This window comes from Culex quinquefasciatus, chromosome 3 (genome assembly GCF_015732765.1).
Source record: "Culex quinquefasciatus strain JHB chromosome 3, VPISU_Cqui_1.0_pri_paternal, whole genome shotgun sequence".
NCBI classification, from domain to species: Eukaryota; Metazoa; Arthropoda; class Insecta; order Diptera; family Culicidae; genus Culex; species Culex quinquefasciatus.
The window spans coordinates 146390254-146418243 of NC_051863.1; the positions used below are offsets into that span (position 1 = coordinate 146390254).

The following is a 27990-nucleotide window of genomic DNA, read 5'->3' on the forward strand; positions in this document are numbered from 1 at the left end:
GGCAGTTTCTTCTTAATTTTGAACAGCTGAAACATTTTTTTTGTCTCACTATTCAAACCACACTTAAATTTTATAACGAACACGTATCAATTTTATAAATGATTTGAACCTCCCGTAACAAAATCAAAATCTTAAAAAAAATTAAGATATGTTTGTGTTTCTTTGAAGAAAAAATCAGTTTGTTTGAAATTCCGTAGTAACAGTTCAATAGGGCGAATCTGCGTTTGTAAACAAGCAGTCTATCCCCCTCTTACTTGACGTGAACTGTCACTTGGGCAAAAGGGATTAATTGCTTGTTTACAAACGCAGATTCACCCTTTTGAGTTGTTACTACTGAATTAGTTAAACTTTTACTGGCTGTTAAAGAAAGCTATTGGATCTTTTGATTAATGAATCATTCATAAAAGGACCAATAATAAAATTGTTCAGTCATTATACTTAACTAATTGATTCAAGATAATGTTTGAAGAAGACAAAAACACACGCAAAGAAATTCGGGTGAACGTTGAATGCTCAACCGGCCTAGCCCATCTGATGTTCATATTATTGAGCATCGGATGTTCAAAGCATTTCTAAAATCACGCACACTACAGCAGTACGATTCAAACGATTGTTTTTTTTTGGCTTAGTATGCGTGACATTTGCGGGCAACGTGCCGACTAGCGAAGAATTTCTTCTTCATCCTTTTTAAAATAGCCCACTCTTCTTCATGAGCATTTTGACGTTTAATGTTTTCTCGCAGTAGCCGTTGTCAGTTTTTTCGAGCATCGGCCGCAGTCGGACCGCAAAGTTTTCCGCCGGTGATTCCGGTGAGCCGCACGGTCGGGCGTGCCCCCCAAAATGGCCCCCGTAGGTGGACAAATGTGGTTTACGATCCCAGCAGGCAGAACTGGGCAAAAGGTATGTGAAGTGCGACGCGAACAAGGTGAAAAATGTGAGAAACGTTTTGTTTGCGGTAAACTTTGTTCCCCATAATTCTCCCTAATCGAAAAGTACCCTCTGCAGAACTCCTCTCCACGGAACAACTTCCGGTGCCGGACCCAGCAAGCTGGCTGGTAGTGTGGCGTCCACAGGACCTCCGAGACTCGCGAGGAGCAGCAGGTGCGGGAAGTTTTACGTTGTGCAGCTCGTTGGATTCAGACCGTGCCGCGATCATGTCCCGGGGGATGTAGCGGGTAATTTTTTTGTCATTTCGAGGCTGTTTTCCTGGTGCTGGTCAAGTTGGCTGTGACCGTGATACGTCCGGAGGAAACGCAGTCATCAATTCTTTTGGTTAGTATCTTCCGTTCAGCGTGGGCTTAATTTTAATCCTGACCCGGATGTGCGTGAAGGTTTAGACCTCAAAATCTCTGGACTCCCCGGCCAGCCATTCCGAGCGTTACGTCGTGTACCAGAAGCACCTCAATAAGTGTCCGTACATGTGCGAGTTCAACCAGTATTTCGATATTCTGCAGCTGGTGGCGGAGGAACTCATCCAAATACATTTTTTGTCATTTTCAGATCACTTCTTTCGAAACTTCAACAACAAACTGGCCAGCTACCAGATCGACAGTCTAATAGCGCTTATCGACGCCTTGCCACACGACTACCGGTCGAAACCGGTCGACCACGAGTTTGTTCAGGAAAAGCAGTGGGGTTTCTGGGAGTTGGACCACAAATCGGCACTAGCTCCGTCCGCGAACGCCAAGACCAAGCCGGCCCCGCGTACGCTGCTCATTTCGTTCCGCTTGACCGGAAACATCCCAAACGGCAGTCCTCCCCTGCGGCAGACCTTTGACTAAACGGCAAAAACATCCGCACCATGTTCGTGAGCAAGGGTGACGAAAATGTGTTTTTCTGTCGAACGGTGCTGTACGGAGAAACCGCCGAGGAGATTCAAGTCAAGGACAACCGGGAAACCCGTGTGGAACGCTCTCTACATCATCGAAGTAATCATCCTCGGCGACATCGACGTCCACACCTTCCCGCTGGCCAAGCGCAGTGCCCTTTGCACCAAGTTCGCAACCGCGCTGAACCGGTCGCTGTGCCACCTCAGTACCAATTCGGTCCGCCCGGTTCCGGTTCGCGCCAAGCAGCTGTACGCTCTACACGCTCAAGAGCGGCACCAAGGCTACGGATAAGCCGTTGAGCGGTTCGAGCCGCGCAAAACCCAGCGCTTTTACATTCCGCTGTTGGAGGTGGACAGGATTTTTAGACCGAAGTGGCACGATTTGTCTGAGAGGTGAGTTTAACGGGTTGAAGAGGTTGAATCAAAACGTTGTGACAAAGGTTTTCTTTTTAGGAGGGATTCATAACGGAATGTATGGAACGAGAAACACCTCCGTTGACCACTATTCGTGACGTCTGGACGTGGTTCGTGTCAAGCAAGCTCGCCTGAATGACGTCGAAGCCCGTTTGCCGTCGACAGATTCCTCATTTCCGCCGAGTCCAAGACGTCACTCAGCGGGATCGCGAACCGACCGGACAGAGGCGGTTGTCTAACAGCACGGTTACGACGATTGGGCCACCCAAAATACGAGCACAAGAAGTTGAGTGTTCGCGACTTTGCTGGTCCCTCGAAGCAAGCCCCAGCGTCCTCAGGTGGTCCAAGCCATGGCCGATTTGGGGGACTGATCGACAACACCGAAGCTAATGCTCTCAAGGGAATCACCGGCTCGAATCTGCAAACTTTGCAGCCAAACTTCAAGGTTCTTTCCGACACGAAAATCGCCGGAAACTTGGTCGACTGCAAGCGCAAACTAATCCTGCGTGATCTGAAACTGGCGCCAAAAGACTCGTGATTAATTATTGTCATAGGGATGACCAAACAACTTAGATACATCTAAAAGCTTGTGTAATTTTGTATTAAACTATAAGGAAATTGATTTATTATGTTATAACAAATAAAAAGATGTGCTGTATGTTTTTCGATGAGTTATTTTCTCCCCCAGGAGGAATATTTATCGAAACAGCCAATTTGTCCTGTTAAACCAAAAATTAAACTTAATCGATCGTGATTTTTGATAATTTCGATTGATTTAGTTTGGATTTGTGTTTAACAGGACAAATTGACTGCTTTGATGAATATTCTCTGATGTTTTTTGGTTTGCGTCCTAGGGTATCGAATAAATCCACCTGGTGGCGAAAAGCGGAACTAGCACAGATGCTGCTATGTATAGTGGCGCCACCGGTGGTGAATAGAGGAAACTTCAAATTTTTTGTCTGCGACAGCACGCATACACTGAAACGAGCTGTCAAATTGTCAAAAATCCTTTTGAACATCGAATGGTCAGCTCGCTTTGAACATCGAATGCACATGATCGTTTATGAACATCGAACGTTCAAAAATTTTATACCAACGTTCAGAAAATTCTCATTGGCGGTTTTGCGTGCACTAGCACTAAAAACAATCAATATTTCAATGGAAATGGATGGAGCAGTCAGCTAACATTAACTTAAACGTATTCAAAATCTTTTAAATTTTCAAAAAAAATCGATGCACAGTACCGCAATCTTTTTTTGTTTTTGTAAAATTTTACATTTTTGATTGCAAGACAACTTTTTTTTTACTTTATTCATTCAAATGTTTATACTATGGCTTGTTGTTAATTTTTTTTTAGTTTAATTTTGCTTCTTTCTGGAACAGAGAGGTTTGTATCGGCCTAGTTATTTAAGTTGAAATTGCTTATCTTCAATCTTAACAAGATATCGATTGCAAATTCTATTTTATATTTAAAAAAATGAACAAACTATTGCCGCAATGTCAAATATTTTCAAAAAATAATAACTCGTTCAAATAATCTTTGCTCTTGTTGTGACTATCATAAACTCTCCTGGTTCATTTTAATTTATCACTTTTTTTCAGGAATATTCCAACCAAAGCGTCATTCAACCAAAAATCCTAAAAATACACCATTGCCTCTTTGATTTTTGTCCAAACATTATTCAGTGAAAAACTTATGTTGGACAATGATTGTGATCATGTGAAATTCTTTAGAAAATATATTTTCAGGGCATGAGCACTACGTTTTTGAGGCCGAACATGGAAGCTTGAAAAAAGAACTTTAAAACGGCTGTTACTTAAAAACGGTGTACTATCAAAAATTCTAAAAAATATCTTTCAATTGAGAATTGAATTTTACATTTAAATAATCATGTTAAAAAGTTGTGTGCATGGAATCAGTTTTATTTTTTAAAAATCTTTTCTGAAAAAAAATCTTGGATTTTTTACCTTACCTTCTTATTTACGGCTCAAAAGTTGACAAAGTTTTTTATTTCCCGAAATATTAAAAAACTCAAAAATCCAAAAAAAAACGGATACATAATAGGAAGGAGGTTTTGGGAAATAAAATTAATTAAAACAAATCAGCAAACTTTTTTCCGTGTACTTATTTTATTCTGAATAGTCATTAACAATACCTACAACTTTGCCGAAGACACCAAATTGATCAGATTATTTATTAAAAAATTACAGATTTTTGAATATTTACGTACAATTTTTGTATGCACAGATCCCAAAATTGTATGGCGACTTGAACCAATGACACAAACTAGCTATTTTGATTATAAGAAAGGCCCCCACAAAGTTTGGTCGAAATCGACCAATTTCGTAGAAGATTACTCCTTTTTCAAATGTTCATAACTCGGTCAAAAAAATATTACTCCTGCTGAGCCCTAGCTATTTCCAAAAATAAAAATTAAAAAAATGAGTTTTTGAGCTACAATTTTTGGAACATTTACATGCCATTTTTGTATAAACAGCTCTCAAATTCGTATGGAGAACTGCTTGGCCGATCCGATAACTAAAATGGTTTGGTGGCTGAAATCGCATTAAATTGCTAATCTCTTGGTGTGGATTTATTTTCAAATAAAAATGTAAAATTAACATAAAAATTATGTGAAATAAAAACCTGAAATTGCAGCAATCCATGTGTCATTTTTCGAAAACAAATTGTTCATTCAAGTGCTGATTTTTTTAACTTTTCAGCACTCAAATGGTTGGTGAAACATACATTACAGTTTCCATATTTTTGACGATAAAAAGCATGCCGTTTCTTAAAAATTTGTCAGTTACAGCATCAAACAACAAACCAAAAATTCAAAAGCATTTGTGAATAACAGTAAAATAATGACTGCACTCCACACTCTTCCAAACTGCTCAAAAGCAACAATTATACAGCATGACTTTGAAAACGGGTAGGAAGCAAGAAATCAAAACTTAATTTAAAACTTGTCTATCACACTCACATCAGCACATCTGCGCACACAAATACCAAAAAAAAAAACAAACACACATGTCGGAAACGACGGATGATTGATAGTAACATGGGCCGTAAACCTGCAATCATTTTTTGCTGCACTTGTCTGTTTGTATGTGTATGACATTGCACAGAGTCACACAAAGTATGGATAAAAAGTATGTTTTTTTTCTCGCAACATAACAAGCACGTCCTGCCACCATAATTCTAGCACGCCGTACACTGAATGGAGCAACTTTTGAATGAGTGCAAAAAAGCACTGAACTTAAAACGAGCACTTCTCATTTGAATGCACGAAGGACCTTGGCAAACGAGCACACTCACAGAAAACACAGAAACGAAAAAGAAAAGTGACTTGGTTTATCCTGGCAAATTTATTGCCTCCACTCCAATTACAGGAGCTGTGTTACATAACGCATGCAATTATAATGTTTTGTGAGCACTTGAAAAAAAAAGTTTTACTGTACACACCATCAGTAAACAAATTAGGGCGAGAAAAATCCCAGGCAAAACTTTAATATTGCCGGTCATGTCCAATAAGTAAAGTTACGAAATGAGTGAAAAGTTTTCGGCTGCTTCAAGCTTTTTTGTTGGAATTGCTTTAAAAGTGATTATGTAGAATTGCGTTCAACTTTTTATTTTATTCTACATGACTTGATCATACATCACTGTGTCGGGTTGGGGAACTAAATCCTTATGCTGGTTGCTCATCAGAACTCGAGTTGCAAAGCACCCTCAACACGATCTGTTGATGTGTGTGTGAGTGTCATCATGAGAAATTGCAACTCTCTCTCTCTCTTTACGTATAAATTCAAGAACATTAAATAGAAACAAATGCAATTATATTTGTTTTAAATCTCAATGCACTATAAGTTAAATATCCTAACTAGATTTTAAAAGGAAAATTAATTTTCCAGTGGAATTTTTTTTGCTGCATCAATTTGAGGATTATGGAAAAGAATGAATCTCCTTTTTTTGCAGGTCCAGATGACCAAATTCAACTCTATCTTTTCCACGGAATCCACGTGGACAACGACATTGCAGTAAAAAAGATTCCGCTTGCATTCAATGGATTACAAGCTGCTGAAAATTGCACAAAGCTTCCAGCTTCTCGTTAAAATTCCTGCAGCTTACGTTTAATAAAAAGTCCGTTTTGAAGCAAATTGCTTCAGTTTAGCAGGTACGGCGAATTATATCCATTTCAAGTTTTTTTTAAGGAAGTAAATTTGAGCTGAAAAGATGCCATCCAGAGAGTCTCCGTTACATAACACAACAGAAGTTGGCACACAAAAAGAAAATCAGGACATTTTATTTCTCTGGTTTCCATTTTCACCTTTCCCAAGGGGGAGGTGGCGCATAAAAAGTTCACCAGAGTAATCAATCCGAAGGATTCACCCCCCACACTGTCATCACCCCCTCCCAGTCAGCTGCAAAGCCATCTTCACCTCAATACATAAATTCACGTTTAATTTCAAATTGCCAGAATTTATTCCATCACTTGAGATTTCCCAGCGATAAAACTTCTCCTCCGTCTCTCTCCATCACCGTCTCCTGTAAGCGAAAAGTTTCCACGGGCGAAAAGTTGCTTCGTTCTGGATGTTCCACCGTTGGTCGTGCTGTGTCGTTGCTGTGAGCTTCAAGATTACAATCAGCCATTGACATTACACGAAATCTATCTTTATTTAAGCTCATAAGCTTCACCCTATCTTCCATTCCGGTAGCCGCACCCCACCCACACCACTCAGAGACTGGTTGATTGCAGGTTAAGTTGGGTGGCAGCTTTTGAACAACTTTTGGGCACAGGTTTTGAACGGAAATTTTAAATTAGGTTTCTTTAAATTTCCTGTAGTTTATAGGTTTACCTACCTTCAACTGTATTAAATTAGTTCAACAGTCTAAGAAAGGACAGTACACAGTAAAAAAAACATGGTAAAATTTCATCTAAAAAGGAGTTATGTCAGATCTTTTATGTATAATCATAACTATAGTTATGATTATGAAATTTTCCCTAAGTGCACCCAAAGCTTTTGGGCCAAAAGTGTTGTTTTTTCGGGTGAATTTGATAACACTCAAAAAAATACATTTAAAAAAATCGTATCGTATCATGCTCAAAATAAAATAAATTAATCTATCGTGCACGTAGGCGTCATCCATAAATTATGTCACTTTAAAATAAACCAAAATCAACCCGTCTGGCTCGAAAAATATCTATTTGTTTTTTTACACTAAAATTATTAAGACAAAAACAAAAAAATATCATTTATGCTGGTACACATATTTTAAAAGTTGTTGTTACCCAAATCCCCCTCCCTTCACCCTTTTAAAATCAGCCCAAAAACAGGGAGCCAAAAAAACGTTTGATTAACCTACCATAAGAAAAAAATCCCTTAAAAAAGGTAAAAGCCCACCTGATGACCACACATTAACTTATTTTTGAAATATTTTGAAATAACTGCGTTGAGTTTATCTGCAATAATTTCAGTTTTATTTTATACAATAAATCATGGACGGATCATATTTATGTAAAATTTTCCGATGAATTCAATTATTTTGCTGGACGTTTTCCAAAACCAAATTTCTTTAAAATCAATCTCAAAATTAAAATAATTACAAATTTTAAGTGTTTATTTGATTCAATGTAATGTAATGTTATGTTTTATTTGGCTGCAATTTAATCTCCAATGTGGGTCTCGTGGCGCAGGGGTAGCGGCTTCGGCTGCCGATCCCGATGATGCTATGGGACGCGGGTTCGATTCCCGCCTTATCCACTGAGCTTCTATCGGATGGTGAAGTAAAACGTCGGTCCCGGTTTCTCCTGTCTCGTCAGAGGCGCTGGAGCAGAAATCCCACGTTAGAGGAAGGCCATGCCCCGGGGGGCGTAGTGCCAATAGTTTCGTTTTGGTTGCCTCCAAACTTAGCGCATTGTTTTTTTATTTTTACCTGGGAATTTATAATTGAAAGTATTTTTTTGCATTTTGAATTTTTTTTCAAACCAACGCAAAAGCGTTAAAATTAAAAAAAATAAACATTCCCGAAGAAGATTTGAAGCTATCTTGCTCCTGTCAAAATGTACAGCGTGCTAAAAACTGGTCTAAAGCGCGTTTTAAGAAGAATTTTGAGCAAAAACCACTTTTGAGTACACTGTATCTTTTGACGATAGCAAAATATCAGCATACTTTCTTGGAAAAAGTTAAAGAGATGTTTTTATTGATTTTAACGCTTTTGTGTTTGTTAGAAAGATCACAAAGTGCGGACGCAAACAATCGGTTCAAAATTTTAATGTGTTGTTTTGAGGCCCTGAAAATTAGAAAAATATAGTTGATAGAATACTTAGTTTGTTTGAAAATGCCTGCCATTAGCAAAGCGTCAGTCATGTCCTTAGTGTTTCCATGATTTTGTGCTATTTTTTCGAAGATGTTTTTTAAAACAAAATTTTTTGTGTCGATATAGACAAGATCGACAGTTTGAAAAAAAAAGTTGAACATTTTGTTTTCAAAAGTTTAATAATTGAGGGTGGAAATGTTTTATTTTTTGTGACAAATGAGTCTAATAGAAACATTCGCTTTTTTTCCTTAAGTTTTGGTCAGGGTGTATGTGCACTGTGCAATCATGAACCCAATTGAGGAGAAAATCAACGATTACGATTTCCACTTTGAGGTTAATCTGAAAGACTTCTACAACCAATGTAAAGAAATTAAAACTTAACTGGTTAAAAAATCATCAGTCACTCAACCCCACTCCGTTGGTTTTACGCTGATGGCAAAAATCCCACCGCCACCACAAAAGAGCATCAAGAAAGATGCAAAACCACTTCATTCTGTTAAGTAACAGCGCCTGTCAATGGTTTCCCGCAGCCAGTTTTGACCGCACACATCATCGCAGGCAGCCTCCCCTGCAGCAGTCAGTGTGGTGCTGCACGGCGCAGTCGGTTTGCATGCAGGGAAAATCGCCCACCACCAGCACCCCCCGTCAGGCTGCACAATTTTCACACCACACTGGAGCTTTTCGCAGTTTTGTGTGTGCACATTACTGGAATGAAAATATGCACGTCGGGGTGCACGGTGGAAAATGTTTGCATTTTTTTTTGTGAAAATTAAAAATATGAAAATTCAACCAAAATATCTGTTAAATAGCAATGAAAAAAAATTAATGATTTATTTTCAGTGTACCCATGTTACGCACGCTCGCGGTTAAACGTTACACTAACATGCACTCATACAAACAAACATTGTGTGCAGTGGTTAAGGTACGGCGGTCACACAGGGTGCCTGCCTGCTGCACGTGTGCTGATTCTTCGTGGTTTTGCGGTGTGTTTTTTAACGATGGGAATGTGTGTTCTGAGCACGTGGTAGCCAAACTACTATTTGTGAAATGCCATTAGAGTAATGGGATTCCGATGTTTCAATTTCAAGCATTTGTGCTCTTTGACACTCGCTATGAGGATGCGTGGTAACATGAGTTGAATTGTTGTAATCAATGATCGAGATGGATTGTCCAGTTTTTTTTTGGTTTTGAATTGATTGATGTGCTTTTGAAGGGTTATATTTCTGTTTCATGTGGTTGAGGCAAAACTTAAAGTGAAATTTTGAATCAATTGCGTTCAGATAAATTGATCGTTTAAAGCAATTTTCCATAGAAAATAAATTCAACGACCAAAATAGTATCCCGTCTATTTATAGCTCAATTCAATTTGAAGTGATTTCCAACCCCCTCCTTTCCCGTCCATATTTGCATCTAGCTTGTGAAAATTTCATTTTCGGCACGAACGACTCCTTTTCCAAAAGAGGTAAACGAAAGTTTTCCGCTTTTCACGCTGCTGGTGCTGCCGCTCGCATATCCTGAAAGCAGCTGACAAAACTGAATCTAAATTTAAACCATTCGAGCATAAAATTATTCTAAACAACTGCAAACTTCTTCATTTTGCATTTCTACAGCTGCATTTAGATTCAGTTTAAAAGCTTTTAGTTCCATGTTTTTCTCATCTATGAGGATTGTCTTTTCCCCTTATTTTATTTTTTGTTGTTAACTGCACAAAGCTCACAAAGTTTGTGAATTCTTCGCTAATTTTTGAATTTTCAAATTTTCAAACATTAAAGGAAGAATTTTGTTGTTACGACGGTAGACTCCAAAATCTGTATTACAGGATACTTTGAAGGACCCAGAACGTCCAATAATGAAATGTAACTTTGTTTCTGTTTAGTCATGTACAAATTCAACTACTGATAACAGAATTTTAGAATAACACACTGTTAACACAGCTCAGAAAAATTCAGGCCTGAAAGGGTTAAATAAAAGAACAACTTACCAATTTCAAAATTTAAACAAAAAATTTACATTATAACATGAATCTAGAGCAAATTTTATAATCCGGAAGACTGGAATCAAAACTCAACTAAATATGTATTGTTTTGCTTGAACTCGAATTTGTAATTAATTTGAAATTTAGATTTCAGAACAATTATTGTAAAAAGTTTTTTTATCTGGTTCAAATTAATTGTTTTAAATAAAGAAAGGTTGCTGCAAATATCACACTCTAAAACGACAATATCATCTCGAAAAATCAGACAAAAAAACATTCTTTACGAAAAACTTCAAATTTTTTAATGGAAATTTTCTGCGATTAAAATCATTTTTATCATGTTTGGGCTCTTTTTTTTTGGTTTATTTGTAATTTGCAAATTAACCTGCAGTTGCCATAACTCCTCTGTACTAGTCAGGGCTAGAGAGTCGGGTACCTCCAAGCGACTTTGAATCCATACTTTGAAGACAACTTCGACTCTGGATGCAGGACATGACGTCAACGACGACTTCAGCTCTCCAAAAATACCCGACTTCACAGATTCCGACTCTAAGTGAAAATTGCTGAAAATTTGCTGCATCCGATGCAGTCTCCGAGATCTCACTCCAGCTCGAACTTCAACGTCAGCTCCGACTTCCTGGCTCTGTGAAAATAATAACAGTTTTTGTTAAAAAAAAAAATCTCAATAAATAAATCAATTCCGTTAGGGAATATAACAAAATTTAAAAAAAAATGAACTCTCAAAAGTTAATTTTATCGGATTAATTTTAGCTTGAAACCCCATTTCATGGTGAAAAAAATGACCCCGATGAAATTGGTCAAAATTATTTCATAGTTCTAGCCAATTTTCGTAAAATCCCTTAGGGGGTATATCAAATAATTAAAAAAATCAACTTTCAAAATTTCAACTTTTTAGATTAATTTTAGCTTAAGGACCCCATTTCGTGGCCAAAATAATTACCCTGACAAAATTGGTCAAAATTATCCCATAATTCTAACCATTTTAAACAAAGTCCTTTAGGGGTTATATCAAATAATTAATAAAATCAACTTTCAAAATTTCAACTTTTCAGAATAATTTTAGCTTAAGGACCCCATTTCGTGGCCAAAATAATGACCCTGACGAAATTGGTCAACATTATCCCATAGTTCTAACCATATTAACAAAGTCTTTTAGAGTATATCAAATAGCATAGCATAGCATTGGTGTCTACCCGTAGCTGCTACTTCGTTATTGACCAGGACCCCCAAACATTGCTCCGTGGACCACAGATGAAAAGTAGGAACCAATCATCACCCCTTCGCAATTTTCAAAGGTCCCTATCATGCTGATCAATACCGACGCCGGCCACGACCAGAGGTAAGACACGGGAAGTGGATGGGAATGTTAGTCCGATACTTGAGTGATGGGACCGCCAAATCGACTGCGTCTCCGACAAAGTATCACATGAGTTTTGAGGGGTTAGTAAGATGGGTATGAGGTCAGGATTCACTGTGGTTGGTGATGCGACCATAAGCAATTTGTTTATCGGTTGAAATTTTAAAAATCTTAGGCAGCCGGCTGCGGAAAGATAGCTATCTAGGGATTTAAATATAGTATTGATTCGACCGCGATTCTCCAGAAATTCTCCGTCGGCGTGCCTTCCGATCAACGGTGATGTAGGAAGGGCTTCATTTATTGAAATGATTGTCATTTATTGAATGATTAGTCTTTTAGAGTATATCAAATAATTAAAAAAATCAATTTTCAAAATTTCAACTTTTCAGAATAGTTTTAGGTTAAGGACCCCATTTCATGGCCAAAATAATGATCCCGACGAAATTGGTCAAAATTATCCCATAGTTCTAGCCAATTTTAGCAAAGTCCCTTAGGGGGTATATCAAATAATTAAAAAAATCAACTTTCAAAATTTTAACTTTTTAGAATAATTTTAGCTTAAGGACCCCATTTCATGGCCAAAATAATGACCCCGACGAAATTAGACAAAATTATCACAAAGATTTAAACATATTTAACAAAAGAAAAAATAATAAAAGATTGTGTTATGGACACTTAGAAACTTTTCCATTTGTGCGATTTATGGTAATTTTATTTCTCAGTCAGTATACCGAACGAATAACAAATTTTGTTATTAGGAGAGTTTTTGAAATGGGACTCTCCACACACAGCTCCGAGAGAGTAGACGTGTGTACGTGCGCGCTAAAGGCATCGTGCCTCGAGTTGTTTGACGGATGGAGGTGGAAGAGACCTCCGAGACGGATGATTTCCAACTCATCCCCGGAAATCGGAAGCGGAAGAAGACCCCTGAGATCACCGGAGCTGTCGTCGGAGAAGGAAAAGTGGAGCAGAATGTGCTCAATAACAACAAGTTCAGCCCGCTAGCGGAAAACGAAAACAACAACAATGCCAGCCCAGCAGGAGGAAGAGACGCGGTTCCAGCACCCGGCCAGTCGGTAGGTAAACAAAAGCAACCTTTGGTGGTGAAGAACACCACGGATTTTTACAAGCTCGTGGCGATAGTGGAAAGTTGTAAATTAGGTTTCAAACCGATTTACAAACTAACCCGATTTGGAACCAAGGTGACCTGCTTCTCTGTCAAAGATTTTGACAAGTTGCAAGAGCTACTCAAGAAGAAGAAAGTGGAATTCTACACCCACGATCGGCGGAGCGAACGAAATCATCGGGTGGTTCTTCGTGGTTTTCCTGATGAACTGAAACCGGACGAGGTCAAGTACCTTCTGAAGAGGGATCTCAAGCTGGACGCGCTGGAGGTGCATATAATCAAGCGGAAGGAAAAGTCCACCGTGGAAGAAACTCCGTACATTGTGGTTTTCCCCAAGGGATACACCAATCTGAAGAAGCTCTCTGCAATGAAAGTTGTGGCAAGCACTATCATCCGGTGGGAGGCCTACCGGAACAAGCGGCCGAACGTGACCCAGTGCAGGAACTGCTTGCAGCTGGGTCATGGAACCAGGAACTGTCACCTGAAAGGCAGGTGTAACAACTGTGGGGGTCCCCACAAGACGGACGAGTGCAAAGTCCAAGAAGCCGAGCCGAAGCGGTGTGCCAACTGCTCTGGAGCTCACGAAGCCACGGACCGCAGCTGCCCCAAGTGTGCGGACCTTATCCAGAGGCGCCAGCAGGCGTCTAAATTGAAACCGCCGGCAAGGAAGGCGGAGAAGCAGAGTCCAGCAGTTCCGGCGTTCACGCCGGCGGAGTTCCCTCCGCTGCCGGGCGCAGTTCCAGACGGAAAATCGAAGGATCGCCCTCGCCCCGCAGGAAAAAGCCAAGGAAGCAGTGGCTCCCGAGACGGTCGAGCCACGAAGGAGGAAGCCGGGGAGGTGCTCTACTGTTCGGTTGAGCTGTGAGGCATTTTCTCCGAGTACATCGGCAGGTTCAAGACCAGTAAGACCCGCTTGGACCAAGTAACCCTGGTCAGTTAGATGATCTTCAAGTATGGAGTTTAAGGAGTTGTTTTTTTTTATTATTATATATAAGTTATTTAACGATCCTCGGTCCCAACCTGGTCACAGCACCTAAAAGGACCTAATAAAATAAGTTATGAATAAAAAAAAAGAGTTTTTGAAATGGATAACATTTCCTCTTATTAGCGTGTTATTAAACATTTTCAATATAATATCACTTCAATACCAAATTTTGTTATTTTATCAGAAACTGTTATTATTTTTTCTTCTTGAAGTTGAACTTCAGGATAAAATAATTACACTTTTTGTTAATTTAACAGGATTTGTTATTGAAATATTATTAATTTTGGGTAAAAAATACATATTTTTCTGGACTATTGTCATCTTAACGCTTTATTTATTTTATTTGAATCATAATAATCAAAAAGTTTAGAAAGTTAGATAATCGTTAAGAAAGCATATTCAATAAAAGTTGGAGCTGAATTTTAATTTTGACTTAAACTATTTTTATTATATGAGCAAATTCAGCTTAAATCAGGAATTTTTCTGGTACTTTTGTACCCGACCCTCTCCGATTTCAATGAAACTTTGTAGACATGTTATCCTAGACCTATTTAAGCCATTTTTGTGTATATGGATCCAATTGTGCTCGAAAATAACATTTAAGAAAGGCGTAAGTTATTTAATTTTTTTTTGTATTTTTCAATTTAAAAATTACTGTATCTCGAAGCCGTTGCATCGTATCAAAAAGTGGTCAAAGACAAACTTGTTGGAAATTGGATGAGCTTTCTGAAAAAATACACTGAAATAAAAATACACGTTACTTCTATGAGATTGTTTTATTTTTATGTTTTAAAGTTAAATTTGAAGGTAATATCAAGTTTTGTTTTCGTTCAATTTTTTTTTTGGAAATATCCTAAAATGTTACAAAAAGACAGACAAAAAATGCAAGATGGTATGTATCCAGGGTTGCCAGGTTGCCAGATTAATCAGGGAATGCCAGATTTTTCAAGTGTCTGCCAGAATAAAGATTCGCCCATCTCTGTGCCAGATATAGACAGATTTTGCCAGATTTTTCACTTTATGACAATTTAGTACAACTTTTTGATTAAAACAAACGAATATAATTGCAAATAAAATAAAATTGATTGTGTTTTCCTTAAATATAATGTAAATTATCATTTTTGATGCCATACAACCAGTAAAACCATCTGAAATTTACCAACTTTTATGAATTGATTATGAATTGTTTGATATCCGTTTTCCAGATTTTGCCAGATTTTTATTCGATATTTTGCCAGATTTTTCAAATTTTGGCCTGGTTGCCCTGTATGTATCTTCTAAAAAATACATTTGAAAAATACATGGGAATCGATTTCCCAAATACTTTTACATTAAAGTCTTCATATTGACCTTTGGCCTATTTCCAATACTTGTGAAGATACAGTGGATTTAAAAATAAAAATATCGAAAAAATAGGATTTTTGTGGTTTTTGGCAATTTCTACAGGACAGACTTGATTTTTCAGTCTTGTAAATATTTTTACCGGAAAGTTCGTCCAATTTCCCATTAATTTGCTTCACAATAACCTCACAATCACTTTCCCTAAGTTCACCAAGCGATAGCTTCCGGGATTCAATCTCGCTCGCACACGAACCAACTCAAGAAAAAAAAAGAAAGAAAGTGTCATGCGATGCTATCGCGTGGATAAATTTCATAACACAAAAACACCAAATCTTTTCTCCAACGTCACTGATTGTGTACCCTTCTGGAGCTATCTTCAGCCAGCCAGTCAGCAAGTGTCGTAATGCATGTCACACTGGGAAGTGCGCTGCCTCCTCCAGTCCAAAGGGGAAAGCTTCCCGACTCGGGCAAAACTTTAGCACACGCAATCGCACAGTTTTAGCTAAAAGCGCTTCGGAAGGGTTCGATCGAGGAAATATGTTAGCCAACTTTAGTGCTGAACGGGAGATAACTTTTTGTTATCCTGTAACAGTTCCCCTTTTTCCTGTTTTTTTCTAGCATTCTGGAAGTAATGGGGAATAACAAGCTGGTTGAAGGGGTTCATGTAACTTGGTAAATTGGATGGAACTATAAGAAACAGTTTTGAAGGATCACAGAATAATTGGATTTTGAAAACTATTGCACACGGTCTCTCAAAATTGTTGTTAATGTTTTCGAAAAAAATGATAAACAGAATTGTACATTAACGAGTTTTCAAAAGACATTTTAAAATATGGAATGATTTATAGAAGGTTTAAAAATTAATATATTTTTATTGTTATTGTTTAACCACATTTTTTAAAGTTAGCTAGCAATTCACTGAGATGAAAAATCGAATAAAAAAAAACAACTAAACGGAACAATCTTGATTGTAGAAGAGAAAGTTTAGTGGATAAAAAGCAATGTTAACAACTAATTTCTTCTAAGAACCCAAAAATTCACACAATAGTGGGTGAAAGGATAACGAACACCAGATAGTGACTTTCGCCAAGGCAGGCGATTTCACTTCAACAAAAGAGAGAAAATTTTCCCCAACAATTTTCCAGGTTAATTTCTCAACAACCTTGTTCTACGTGTCGCCTATGGAAAGGGGGCTAATGTACTCCACACCTGAACTCGGGCCAATTCCGCTAAAGTGCCATTGTTTTGGCAATTTGCCAAAAATCTAAGCTTTTAAAACGAAGGTTGCCAAAGGTGAGCAGAACTGTTGTCAACAAGATCCGCCCCCTCCCCCCCCTTTAAATTGATGCTAGTTTTTAACGACTCTGGCTAGCAAAGCGTAAACGGGGTTGACTTGGTTGAGAATTTCAAAGTGAGTGGCAGCCGGACGATAAGCTTAAAAGTATTTGAAGCTTTCGGAAGCGCTTTTTCTCCTGTCTGTGATGTCGAACAGTTTCCCGAAGAAAGAGTGCCCTCGTTGTTCGAGGAAAAGTTCTTATCTGGTCGCTTAAAGGGAAATTCCGGGAGAGAAACTCAAGCGCGCACTATCAGTTGATTTTGACGAGTTTGGGAAGTTTGGACTGCTTCAGGTTAAAGCCGTGTACTTTTGAATTGTTTGGAGCAGTTTTTTTAAAAGTAGTTTTTACATTAAACTCTGACATCATGAAAAGTAACTTTTGCAGAGGCTTTTGGGCAAATCAAGAAAAAAAACTCGCATTTCGTCGAAGAAACCCGCATAGCTGCTTCAATCGTATTGACTAAAGGTTTCCTGGTTGCTGGTCAAGGACGCAAAAGAGATCCTATTTTTAAACATTTAACAAATGCAAAACTTTTTCCCGCAGGGTGACAGGCAAAACGAAGTTGAATCACAGAGGCCACATTTTTGTTAGAAAATATGGCATTTTTTCATTCTTGCTTGATATTTTTTTTTAAAAATCTTAAAAAACAGTTTCATTTCTAGTGAGTTTTCAAGTTTTGAGTATCCAAAGACCAATAAATACACCCCAACCCTATTATTCCCCAGCATTTACTACGTGTGTCCTTCTTTGCAGCCGTACCAGAGCAGAGGAAAGCTCTTCCTGTTCCTACGGTGATTGACAGCACAATGCTTAAACTTTCCACGTCCCGAGGATTTTTCTTTTCCGGACGACAACGACTCTCTCTCTCTCTCGTTTGAGCTCTGTGTTGTGCTGTGTTATATATGTGCTATGGGGTCAGGTGTCGTTTTTTCAGTTGGTGAGTCGTGATGGTGAGTACGATTTCAACTTCTTTACTGTTGGATTTTTTTTTTGTATTTTTAAGGAGATAAAATTTTGATAACCGCGAAAATTATATTTAGCAATAATTATTTTTCAATTATTAGCGGTTAAGAATTAAAATATATGGTAAATGTTTCAACAAAAACTTAAATGAAAATGGTCAGACAACGATGGCCAAATCAAGCAATGGATTTTATTTATATTTTTTGTTTGGCTCAAACTTTGTGGGGGCCTTCCCCCAAACCAAAGGAGCTATTTTGTGCCTACAATATTGGCAGCTGTCCATACAAAAATGGTTTCCGAATATTCGAAAATCTGCAACTTTTGAAGGAATTTTCTGATCAATTCGGTTTCTTCGGCAAATTTTGTGTATTGATGAGGGCTGTTCTGAACAAAATAAGTACAGTCATCCCTCATATTCGGAACAGTTTACAGATCGGTCAATGTTCAAAAAATCATAGAAAATCGATAATTGAACATAATGATTTGCTTTTTCCTTCATATGAAAGCTTTTCTTGCGATCTTTCGATTGATGTATTGATCGGCTGTTCATTTTTACGTTTTTATCAAGTTTTTAAAGAAAAACATTGACCCTTGAAATCCACAAATTCGGAACACTTTGATGTATACAAACTTTTTTTTCTCTCCAAGAGTAAATATTTTTTTTAACAAAAAAGGACTTCATACTCTGAAACCAATAAAACTCAAGCTTAATGATGTTTTAAACTTGGTCTGATAATTTTTTTTGGTGAAAATATCAATTAAATTCAGGTTTCCACAATTGTAGGAGGCACAATTACATACCAAAATTATGGAAAAGGCAATTTGGAGTCAGCGATTTGCTGCTCTGGATAAAATAGTCTTGAAATGAGTTTTTTGCTCTTAAAGTACTATTTTTATTAGTGAAATTGCAAGAGGATGTCCAAATAAAAGTTCTAAAAATAGCAGGGGCGACATAAAAGTTGTATTTTGCATCCTATTGACAAATTACCACAAAAGTGTTCCAAATTTGTGGGTGTTTCGAATATGAGGGATGACTGTACACTGAAAAAATCTGGCCGGTTTTTAAATTAACATATCTTTTTCACAAAAAAAAATCAGTTTCCCAAAATAGGTATGTTTATATTTTCGAGATTTCTGGTTATGTTAAAGGGGACAAAATCCCACAACTTTTTAGTAATGGAGTTTGATCAAAAATTCTGCGACTGAGTTATGAAAAATGAATAAAAATAGTAATTTTTATAAAAAAAAAAATCCTAATTTAATGCAAAAAAATGAATTTGCAATTACTTTACATTACTTTACAGATTTTGGATAAAGGCCTCGTTTATAAATATAATCACCGAAAGTTTGATTTAAGTGAAATATTTGCAGTTATTCGATTTTAAAAAATGGTACCATGGATACCATGGGTACCATATCTGGAAAACGAGGCACTTTATTAAAAAACCACCATGTTTCAAAAAAATTAAACTCGGCGGCAAAATTTTTGACCATACTTCTCTAGGGCTCAAAAGTTGCGGGTTTTTTTTTCCCCCCAAAAATGCAAAAAAATCTTGAAAATCAATAAATACTAATTTTGGGAAAATGCGTCTTTGTGAAAAAAAGTTAATTAATAAATCAGCAAGATTGTTTTTCCGCGTACCTATTGTTTTCTGAACAGTCCTCACCAAAAGCTATAGATTTTCGAATATTTACGTATATTTCACATTTCTGTGCAAACAGCTGATATGGAGGTCTGATTTTCCTGGGTTTCAAAAATCCTGGGAAACGGGAAATTTTCAGCAAATTTACCAGGACATTCTAGGAATCCCTGGGAATTTCGAAAACTATTGAAAATTGTTCTAATCTTAATTCTGAGCTGAACTTCAAATCTTAGTTTTTTTTATATTTACCTACAAATTGACAGAGCTGTTCCCAGTTTGACTGCTTCAAGCTTTATACACCTGAACAACAAATTTTGAGAATAGCTGAGTGAATAAGAACAGTACATTGAATTGAGTTAAATAATAGTAGTTTATGCAACAAGTTGCAAAAAGAGGATTTTTTCAGCACGAGTCGTACATTTATCCAACGAGGTTCACCGAGTTGGATAAATACTAAGAGTGCTGAAAAAATCCTCTTTTTGCAACTTGTTGCATAAACTACTATTATTTAACTCAATTCAATGTACTGTTCTTATTGACTCAGCTATTCTCAAAAGTTTTGCAACGAGTTCCATACAACATTTTTTGCAATTCCAAAAACACACACCGAGTGAAATTTCATGTCAAATTTTCATGTATTTTGTCAATAAATCGTTTAATCAAAAAAAATTTGAAAAGTGTTACTTTTCGAAACAAGTGCTGAAAAGTTCAACTTTTCAGCACCCATTTGAGTGCTGAAAAGTAGAACTTTTCAGCATTTATTTTGAAAAGTGTTGCTATTCGATTCTGTTATTTTTGGTACATAAAAGTAGGCTATTTCGTCGTTCAAGAATGACATGAAAAGTAAGTAGTTTCACGACGGAATTGCAAAAAAATATTTTAAGAATTATTTTCATGCATTTTAAAAACATTGGTGTCACAAATTCCGGAAAATTTTCAATGCTGCTTAAATTTTGGTAATTTTTTGGAAATTTACAAATTTTTCGGGAAACGGGAATTATTTTTGTATAATTTATATAAAATATTTAAAAATGTCAAAATGTCTTTTTTTAAAGAAATATTTAAGATAAAAAGACTGGTACAACTCGAGACATATTTTTAAAAGTTTGAAATGTTGTAGATCCAATTGATTTTCATTGTGCGCAATCGACAGTGAAAAATCATTCTCATAAACTATGCAAAATAATGGCAACGGCGCTATTAAACCTTTTTCCGATCTGTGGTCTCTTATATTCAAATAATTTGACATACAATCAATTCAAAGTTGTTTGCAATCGATTATACAAGTTGTTTTTTTAATAATATTATATTTTCAGCAAAAAATAATTTTTTTTTATTTTTGCATGGAATTTCAAGGATGAGCAGGAAAATAAAAATTTGAATCATTCTAATCACAACTAAAAATCCTATAAATTCTAACATTTTTTTGCAATTATTTCAACTGTCACACCAAATATAATGCGACTGGAGAATATAAGTGTAGTAAACCATGAAATTGATCAAAATCCTCGTCAAAATCTAAATTATTTATCTCTTCCAAACAACATTTTTTTTTTTTTTTTTTTTTTATTATATTTATTCAATTTTCTTTTCCATGTACATTCATTCAGTTAAAATATTATTGAGTGTCCAATCACAAACGATGACTTTTCACCTCAATTTTAAATGCTAGCAACTTTCATTTATTCATGAAATATTGTAGCTTTCGCTATTCAGTGATTTCAAATGTAGGAGGTCCTACATGTACAAAAGGGAAAAGGGATACCTTAAAACTAACTTATAAACTATATAAAGAGCGGATCAATGCAGCTGAAGACTGCAATGATTTTTGTCGAAATGCATCAATTATCTTATTGGACATAACATCCAAAGTGTCAACTTCGGCTAATTGATGAAGTTCACTGGTGCTGAACCAGGGAGGAAGTTTCAGAATCATTTTCAGAATTTTGTTCTGAATCCTCTGAAGTTTTTCTTCCTGGTTAAGCAACAGCTTGTCCAGATCGGCACAGCATAAAGCATGGCAGGTCTGAAAATTTGTTTATAAATTAACAGTTTATTCTTGAGACAAAGTCTAGAATTCCTGTTTATAAGTGGATACAAACATTTAATATATTTGTTACATTTAACCTGGATACTTTCAATGTGATCCTTGTAAGTAAGGTTTTTGTCAAAACCAAGTCCAAGATATTTCACTTGATCCTCCCACTTTAAATTTACCTCATTCATCTTTATAATGTGATGACTTTTGGTTTAAGAAAATCAGCCCTTGGTTTGTGAGGGAAAATAATAAGTTGAGTTTTGCAGCATTTGGAGTAATTTTCCATTCTTTCAAATAAGAATTGAAAATATCCAAGCTTTTTGTAATCTTCTTGTGATGACACGAAGGCTTCTGCCTTTGGCGGAGATGCTTGTGTCATCAGCAAAAAGTGATTTCTGACATCCTGGGGGCAAATCAGGCAAGTCAGAAGTAAAAATATTGTATAAAATTGGACCCAAAATGCTTCCTTGAGGGACGCCAGCACGTACAGGTAGTTGATCAGATTTGCTATTCTGATAACATACCTGCAGAGTACGATCCGTCAAATAATTTTGAATAATTTTCACGATATAAATCGGAAAATTAAACCTTTTCAATTTCGCAATCAAACCTTTATGCCAAACACTGTCAAATGCTTTTTCTATGTCTAGAAGAGCAGCGCCAGTAGAATAGCCCTCAGATTTGTTGCTTCGAATTAAATTTGAAACTCTCAACAACTGATGAGTAGTTGAATGCCCAAGGCGAAATCCAAACTGCTCATCAGCGAAAATTGAATTTTCATTAATGTGCGTCATCATTCTATTAAGAATTATTCTTTCGAATAATTTACTAATAGATGAAAGCAAACTAATGGGCCGATAGCTTGAGGCTTCAGCAGGATTTTATCCGGTTTCAAAATCGGAATTACTTTGGCATTTTTCCAACTACTGGGAAAATATGCCAAATCAAAACATTTGTTGAAAATTTTGACCAAGCAACTTAAAGTTGCTTCTGGTAATTTTTAATTAAAATGTAAAAATGCCATCCTCACCAGGGGCTTTCATATTTTTAAATTTTTGATAATAGATTTTATTTCATTCAGATCCGTATTAAAAACTTCATCTGATGAAAATTCTTGTTCAACAATATTCTGAAATTCTATTGAAATTTGATTTTCAATAGGACTCAAAACATTCAAGTTGAAATTATGAGCACTCTCAAACTGCTGAGCAAGTTTTGAGCTTTTTCCCCATTAGTTAATAGAATATTATCACCATCTTTTAAAGAAGGGATGGGTTTTGAGGTTTCTTAAGAACCTTTGAAAGTTTCCAAAAGGTTTGGAATAAGGTTTAATTTGTTCGACATCTCTTGCGAACTTTTCATTTCGCAGGAGAGTGAATCTGTGGTCAATAACCTTTTGCAAATCTTTTGAATTCGCTTCAGTGCAGGATCACGAGAACGTTGATACTGTCTTCGGCGAACATTTTCAGACGAATCAGAAGCTGAAGATCGTCATCAATAATGGGAGAATCAAATTTGACTTGGACTTTAGGAATAGCAATATTCCTAGCATCCAAAATTGCATTAGTTAAAGATTCCAAGGCTGAATCAATATCAGCTTTGGTTTCTAAAACAAAATCATGATTTAAATTATTCTCAATATGATGCTGATACCTGTCCCAATTAGCTTTGTGGTAATTAAACACAGAACTATTGGGTCTGGTAACTGCTTCATGAGAAAGTGAAAAAGTTACTGGAAGATGATCAGAATCAAAATCAGCATGAGTCACTAAAGGACCACAATACTGACTTTGATTTGTCAACACCAAATCAATTGTTGATGGATTTCTAACAGAAGAAAAGCAAGTTGGCCCATTCGGGTATAAAACCGAATAAAGACCAGAAGTGCAATCTCTGAACAGAATTTTACCATTGGAATTTACTTTTGAATTATTCCAAGATTGGTGTTTGGCATTAAAATCACCGATGATCAAAAATCGAGATCTATGCCGAGTAAGTTTATTCAAATCCCCTTTGAAATAATTTTTATTTTCCCCAGTGCATTGGAATGGCAAATATGCAGCTGCAATCATAATTTTCCCAAAAGAAGTTTCAAGTTCAATGCCCAAACTTTCAATAACTTTTAACTTAAAGTCACGTAACGTGCTATAAGTCATACTACGGTGGATAACTATTGCAACTCCACCGCCATTTCGATTCATTCGGTTATTAGTTATAACTTTATAATCTGGATCACTTTTCAAATAAGTGCCAGTTTTTAAAATGTTTCGGTTATAACAGCAACATGCACGTTATGAACTCGTAAAAGTTGAAAAATTCATTTTCTTTCGCTTTTAAAGAGCGAGCATTAAAATTCATAATATTGATGGAATTACTTAGATCCATGATTAAACTTCAGGGTAAGAACAACATCATTCGCAAATTTTAATCCAATCTGGATTGCTTCCATCATGGATGTAGCATTACTCATTGTTTGAATCAAACCAAACAGTGAGTTTTGCAAAAAGTCATTTTTCAAACGTAACATCGCCGAGATCAGAAGATCCCAAAGCGTTGCCAGCAGAAAAATTTTCAAATGAAATTTGAGGTACCTGCCCAATTTCAGAAAGATTGGTAGAGGATTTAAAATTCGTGGATGAACCCGAACCCGAAACGACGTTAGCATAAGAAATGCCATTGTTGTTACCTAACTTTTCCACGGTAGGGGTATTTCTAGAATTGTTCGAGTGAGACAGCACGAACGTTTGATTTAAAGATGCAGGTACAACCTGACTTTGAGAAAATTTCGGTTTGGATTTCGGCTGATGCTTAGCACGAGAATCCAAAACCTTTTTCTGATGGGGCAATCCCAGAAATTTGATTTGTGATTTCCACCACAATTTGCACATTTAAATTGGGTGACTTCTTTCACGGGACAATTGTCCTTGTCGTGAGAAGAATCCCCGCAAACCATGCATTTTGGAACCATGGCGCAATGATCAGTACCGTGACCGAATGCCTGGCAACGCCGGCACTGGGTCAGATTCTGGCCATTACCGCCATGTTTCTTAAAATGCTCCCACTTTACCCGTACATGGAACAAAAACTGAACTTTGTCCAAAAGTTTCAAATTGTTGATTTCATTTCTGTTGAAATGAATCAGATAAAATTGTGAAGTCAAACCAAAGCGAGAAATATTCCCGTTTGATTTTTTCTTCATTGGTATTACTTGGGATGGGGCAAAGCCAAGCAACACCTTAAGTTCGTTTTTGATCTCATCCACCGACAAGTCGTTGGAGAGACCTTTCAAGACCGCCTTGAATGGCCGAGCATTCTTGGTCTCATACGTGTAGAAATTGTGTTTGTGGTTTTCAAATAACCAACAAAAGTTTGGTGATCTTGTAAAGATTCCGTCAACAAGCGACATTCTCCTCTTCGACCAAGCTGGAACGAAACCTTCAAATTGCAAGTTTCCTTGCAATTCTTCAGTTGCGTTCGAAAGCTGGCCAAATCGGAGACGGAAGTCACAACAATTGGCGGAGCCTTTACTCGTTTCTCGACGGCAGAAGGCTCAGTACGAGGAGAAGGTTCCTTGTCATCAGTTTCGGATAAAACACCGAAACTGTTTGTCAATGGAATTGGAGGATTGACCTCACATTCAGAATCAGAATCAGACCTCAGAAGAGGCTGTTTTCTTTTTCTGTTTCCGTTAGCCGGTTTAGCGTTCAAACGCTTCACCGACGTAACGACCAAATCTTCAGAAGATTTGCGTTTACCTTTGTTTTGACGCATTTTGCAAGCAAAGTTCTCTTAAAAAGATGGCTTCGTTTGTAAAATACAACAAAATTTCAGGCGGGGTTAGTCTTGAAAAGACTGTTTAGAATTTTGGAAAATAACTCAGGTAGTCTTTAAAAAGACTGTGAATTTTGTTTTGAAATAACTCTGAGCTTAGGTAGTAAAAAATACCGCAGCTCTAGTGTCCGTTCACCACGAAGGTTCGCAAGACACTGCTTCCAAACAACATAAAAACAATCACACGTCCGTCATCTCCAAATTATTCCAACAGAAGAACAGAAGGCATAGAAGTTGCCTGGATTTTGAAATCTTGTTGTCAGAAGAAGTGAAAACCAAATCCTTCTTTCAGTGTCATTTCAACAAAAAATAGGAATTTTGAAAATTTGTATTTTTGTTTGATATTTTCGATCGCTGAATAATTGCGAGCAGGTCGAGTTTCTATGGCAAAATGTAGTCTATTTTTCAAAAAATCCAAAAAATCTTACAAATTTGTTAGTGCCGATCTATTGCAAAATTAACAAGACTTATTTATGCAAACCTAGCAGCAGACAGTTATGTTATACATGACAAATATGACAAAGAACTTTGCACAAAACTCTAATATTTTATTTTACTATGAAATTTATTAAACATTGCTTATTGCTGTTCCAATGTCAATTTTTGTGTCCAGTTTATAAAACCATGCATTATGATACCCATATTGAAAAAACTCGTATGGTGATGACCACCACTGTTGAAATGGTCATTTCCATGTCGAGTATCAAAAACCATATTGTCAAAACTCGTGAGGTTCGGTAAATGTCCCCTCGGGGGAACCTTCCCTGAGCACGTCGGCCACTCCAAGTTGTGGCCAATATCCTATCTATAAGCATTTAAAAAACGACACAATTTCGCTACATTTTCGCTTTGTGAAATTTTTGATTGACACCCGTAGACAGTGCCGTTGCGACAAAGTTTTTTGTCAAAAATGATCGAATCAAATTAAAAAAAAATCAGCAACTTATGAAAAATTGGATAACTTATGATTTCACTTATATTAAAACAAACATTGTTTGATGACAAAATTAAAGTTTGGCTTAAGCCCACAAAATTGCTTTGATTTATTTTTTAAATTATAAATTTAACATAAACAAACCATCAAAATTGTCTTTGCCTGGCACTCGTTTTGAAAAATGTGAGCCAGAACAGAACCAATTTAAAATTGATATCCTTGCGCCAGAACACGGACCACTTCCCAGAATTTGATAGAGCGATTATTTTTATCTCACGAATTGTATTTTCCTCCCCACTTTTCCAGATTTTTTTGCAGCGCTTGTTTTTCCTCGACTCTTTCCCTGGAGCAATCTCAACCGGTTTCTCTCTGCTCAGCTCGCTCGAACAACCATTTCCCATTCTTTTTTTTCCGGTTGCTATTAGGGATTAAATCGCTTCCAATAAATTAGTTGGAATCGAATTTTCGCCCACCAACATCGTCTTGAAGACACAGCCTGGAAGGGGAAACAGCATCTTAAAATAAAAACAACAAAATCTTGAGTTAAAATCTCAGCCCCGGGCTCTTTGCGAGAAATATAATAGAGCATGAAATGAGGGAAAGCTTTTGCCTGGTCCGTAACTTTTCCGGCAATTGCAATCAATTCTTTTGGAACACTTTTGTGCTAGCTGGGAAATTGTATAATCGTCATCTGAGATAAACTATAGTTTGCACTTCTACCAAAGGCGACAGATTTATAAAAATAAAAAAATGGTGGCATAATTTTCAGTTCTGAACTATTTTGAATAAAAAATTCATGAATATTTTTTTGAGCAATGCAGCTATTTTCAAAAATAAACTTTTTTTTTATATTTTTTGTTCATAAGCTTAGCACCGTTCAAAACTCCCTCCCTCACATGGTAAGTTCGTGTCACTTTCATGTTTCCTCTGTCCCAACGAGACGCAACCCCAATAACCCCCAACATCTCCCAGATCTAGTAGAACAATTTTGGATTCCGCTCATGATTTCCCGGAGGCTATTTGGAATTCATCGTTACGAACTCCGCTCTCTCTCCCAGGCTTGGCCTTCCATTGAGGCAGAGATAATTGCGCACACCTACCTTCGCCTACACTCGCCTTGTGTGTGTTGTTGCTGTGGTTGATGGTCTTGGTACACACTACTAGTCTCTACCGAGTGGGTGCCGTCGGAACATTCTGGAGGCCCCGGGGGGTGTTCACCGGTCGTCCTGGTGAGTGTTGCAATCCTGTAAGATGAAAAGAAAGGAATTTTGATGAAACGGAGGGAAGGGCGTACCGCCTTTGAGTTGAGGTTCCGGTTGAAGGGGTTTTGGAAAAAAGGCTTTTACACAGAACACACACAGACATGAATGGACCAGACTTGGATTGAATGGGTGGCAAATTATACTTGTGGATGGATGAAAACGGAAAATTGACATTTCTCATTGGAATTCTGTCAGTGTGCATCAGGTGCAGTCGAACAAAAGAACGATTTGAAGCGAAATTGTGACATAAATGAACTTGCTTGAATGGGGTGTAATTCCGATAACTATCCGGTGATGCATATCCTGTGTAAGTGACTATGATTTAAAATAAACGAGAAAGAGGCCATTGAACAATTTCTATTATTGAGATTTTCAGCTCGTATCTCAATCTAAACAATAAATTAAGATTGTGTTGGAGTTCTTTATTGCCTATATTAAAAAATAAACAGTTATTGTAAAAATTCCAGAAAAAAAACTATTTTAAAATGGCAAAAAACAACCCATACATAATTCAATTTTTCTTATGACACGGTGTATTTTTTTCAAAAGAATTGAAATGGAAAAAATGCACCAGTCTCATGTATGCTCTTTCCCAAAATTTTTCGGGGTCCGTTGA

The 27990-nt window shown here is 36.9% G+C and overlaps 1 protein-coding gene and 1 long non-coding RNA gene across 4 annotated transcripts in view; one reads left to right on the forward strand and one right to left on the reverse strand.

The window, feature by feature from the left end:
• Positions 1–27352, reverse strand: part of LOC6052497 (potassium voltage-gated channel protein Shal) — a 130563-nt gene extending 103211 nt beyond the window's left edge. For all 3 annotated transcript variants that reach the window (XM_038262915.1, XM_038262913.1, XM_038262916.1), the window contains exon 1: positions 27213–27352. The gene's annotated coding sequence lies outside the window, so the exon portion shown is untranslated. The remainder of the gene's footprint in view (positions 1–27212) is intronic.
• Positions 770–2828, forward strand: LOC6048856. Its single transcript, XR_005278461.1, has 4 exons — positions 770–900; positions 1006–1272; positions 1501–2221; positions 2282–2828. It is a non-coding gene; the product is annotated as an uncharacterized LOC6048856 (long non-coding RNA).
• Positions 27353–27990: the final 638 nt, after the last annotated feature.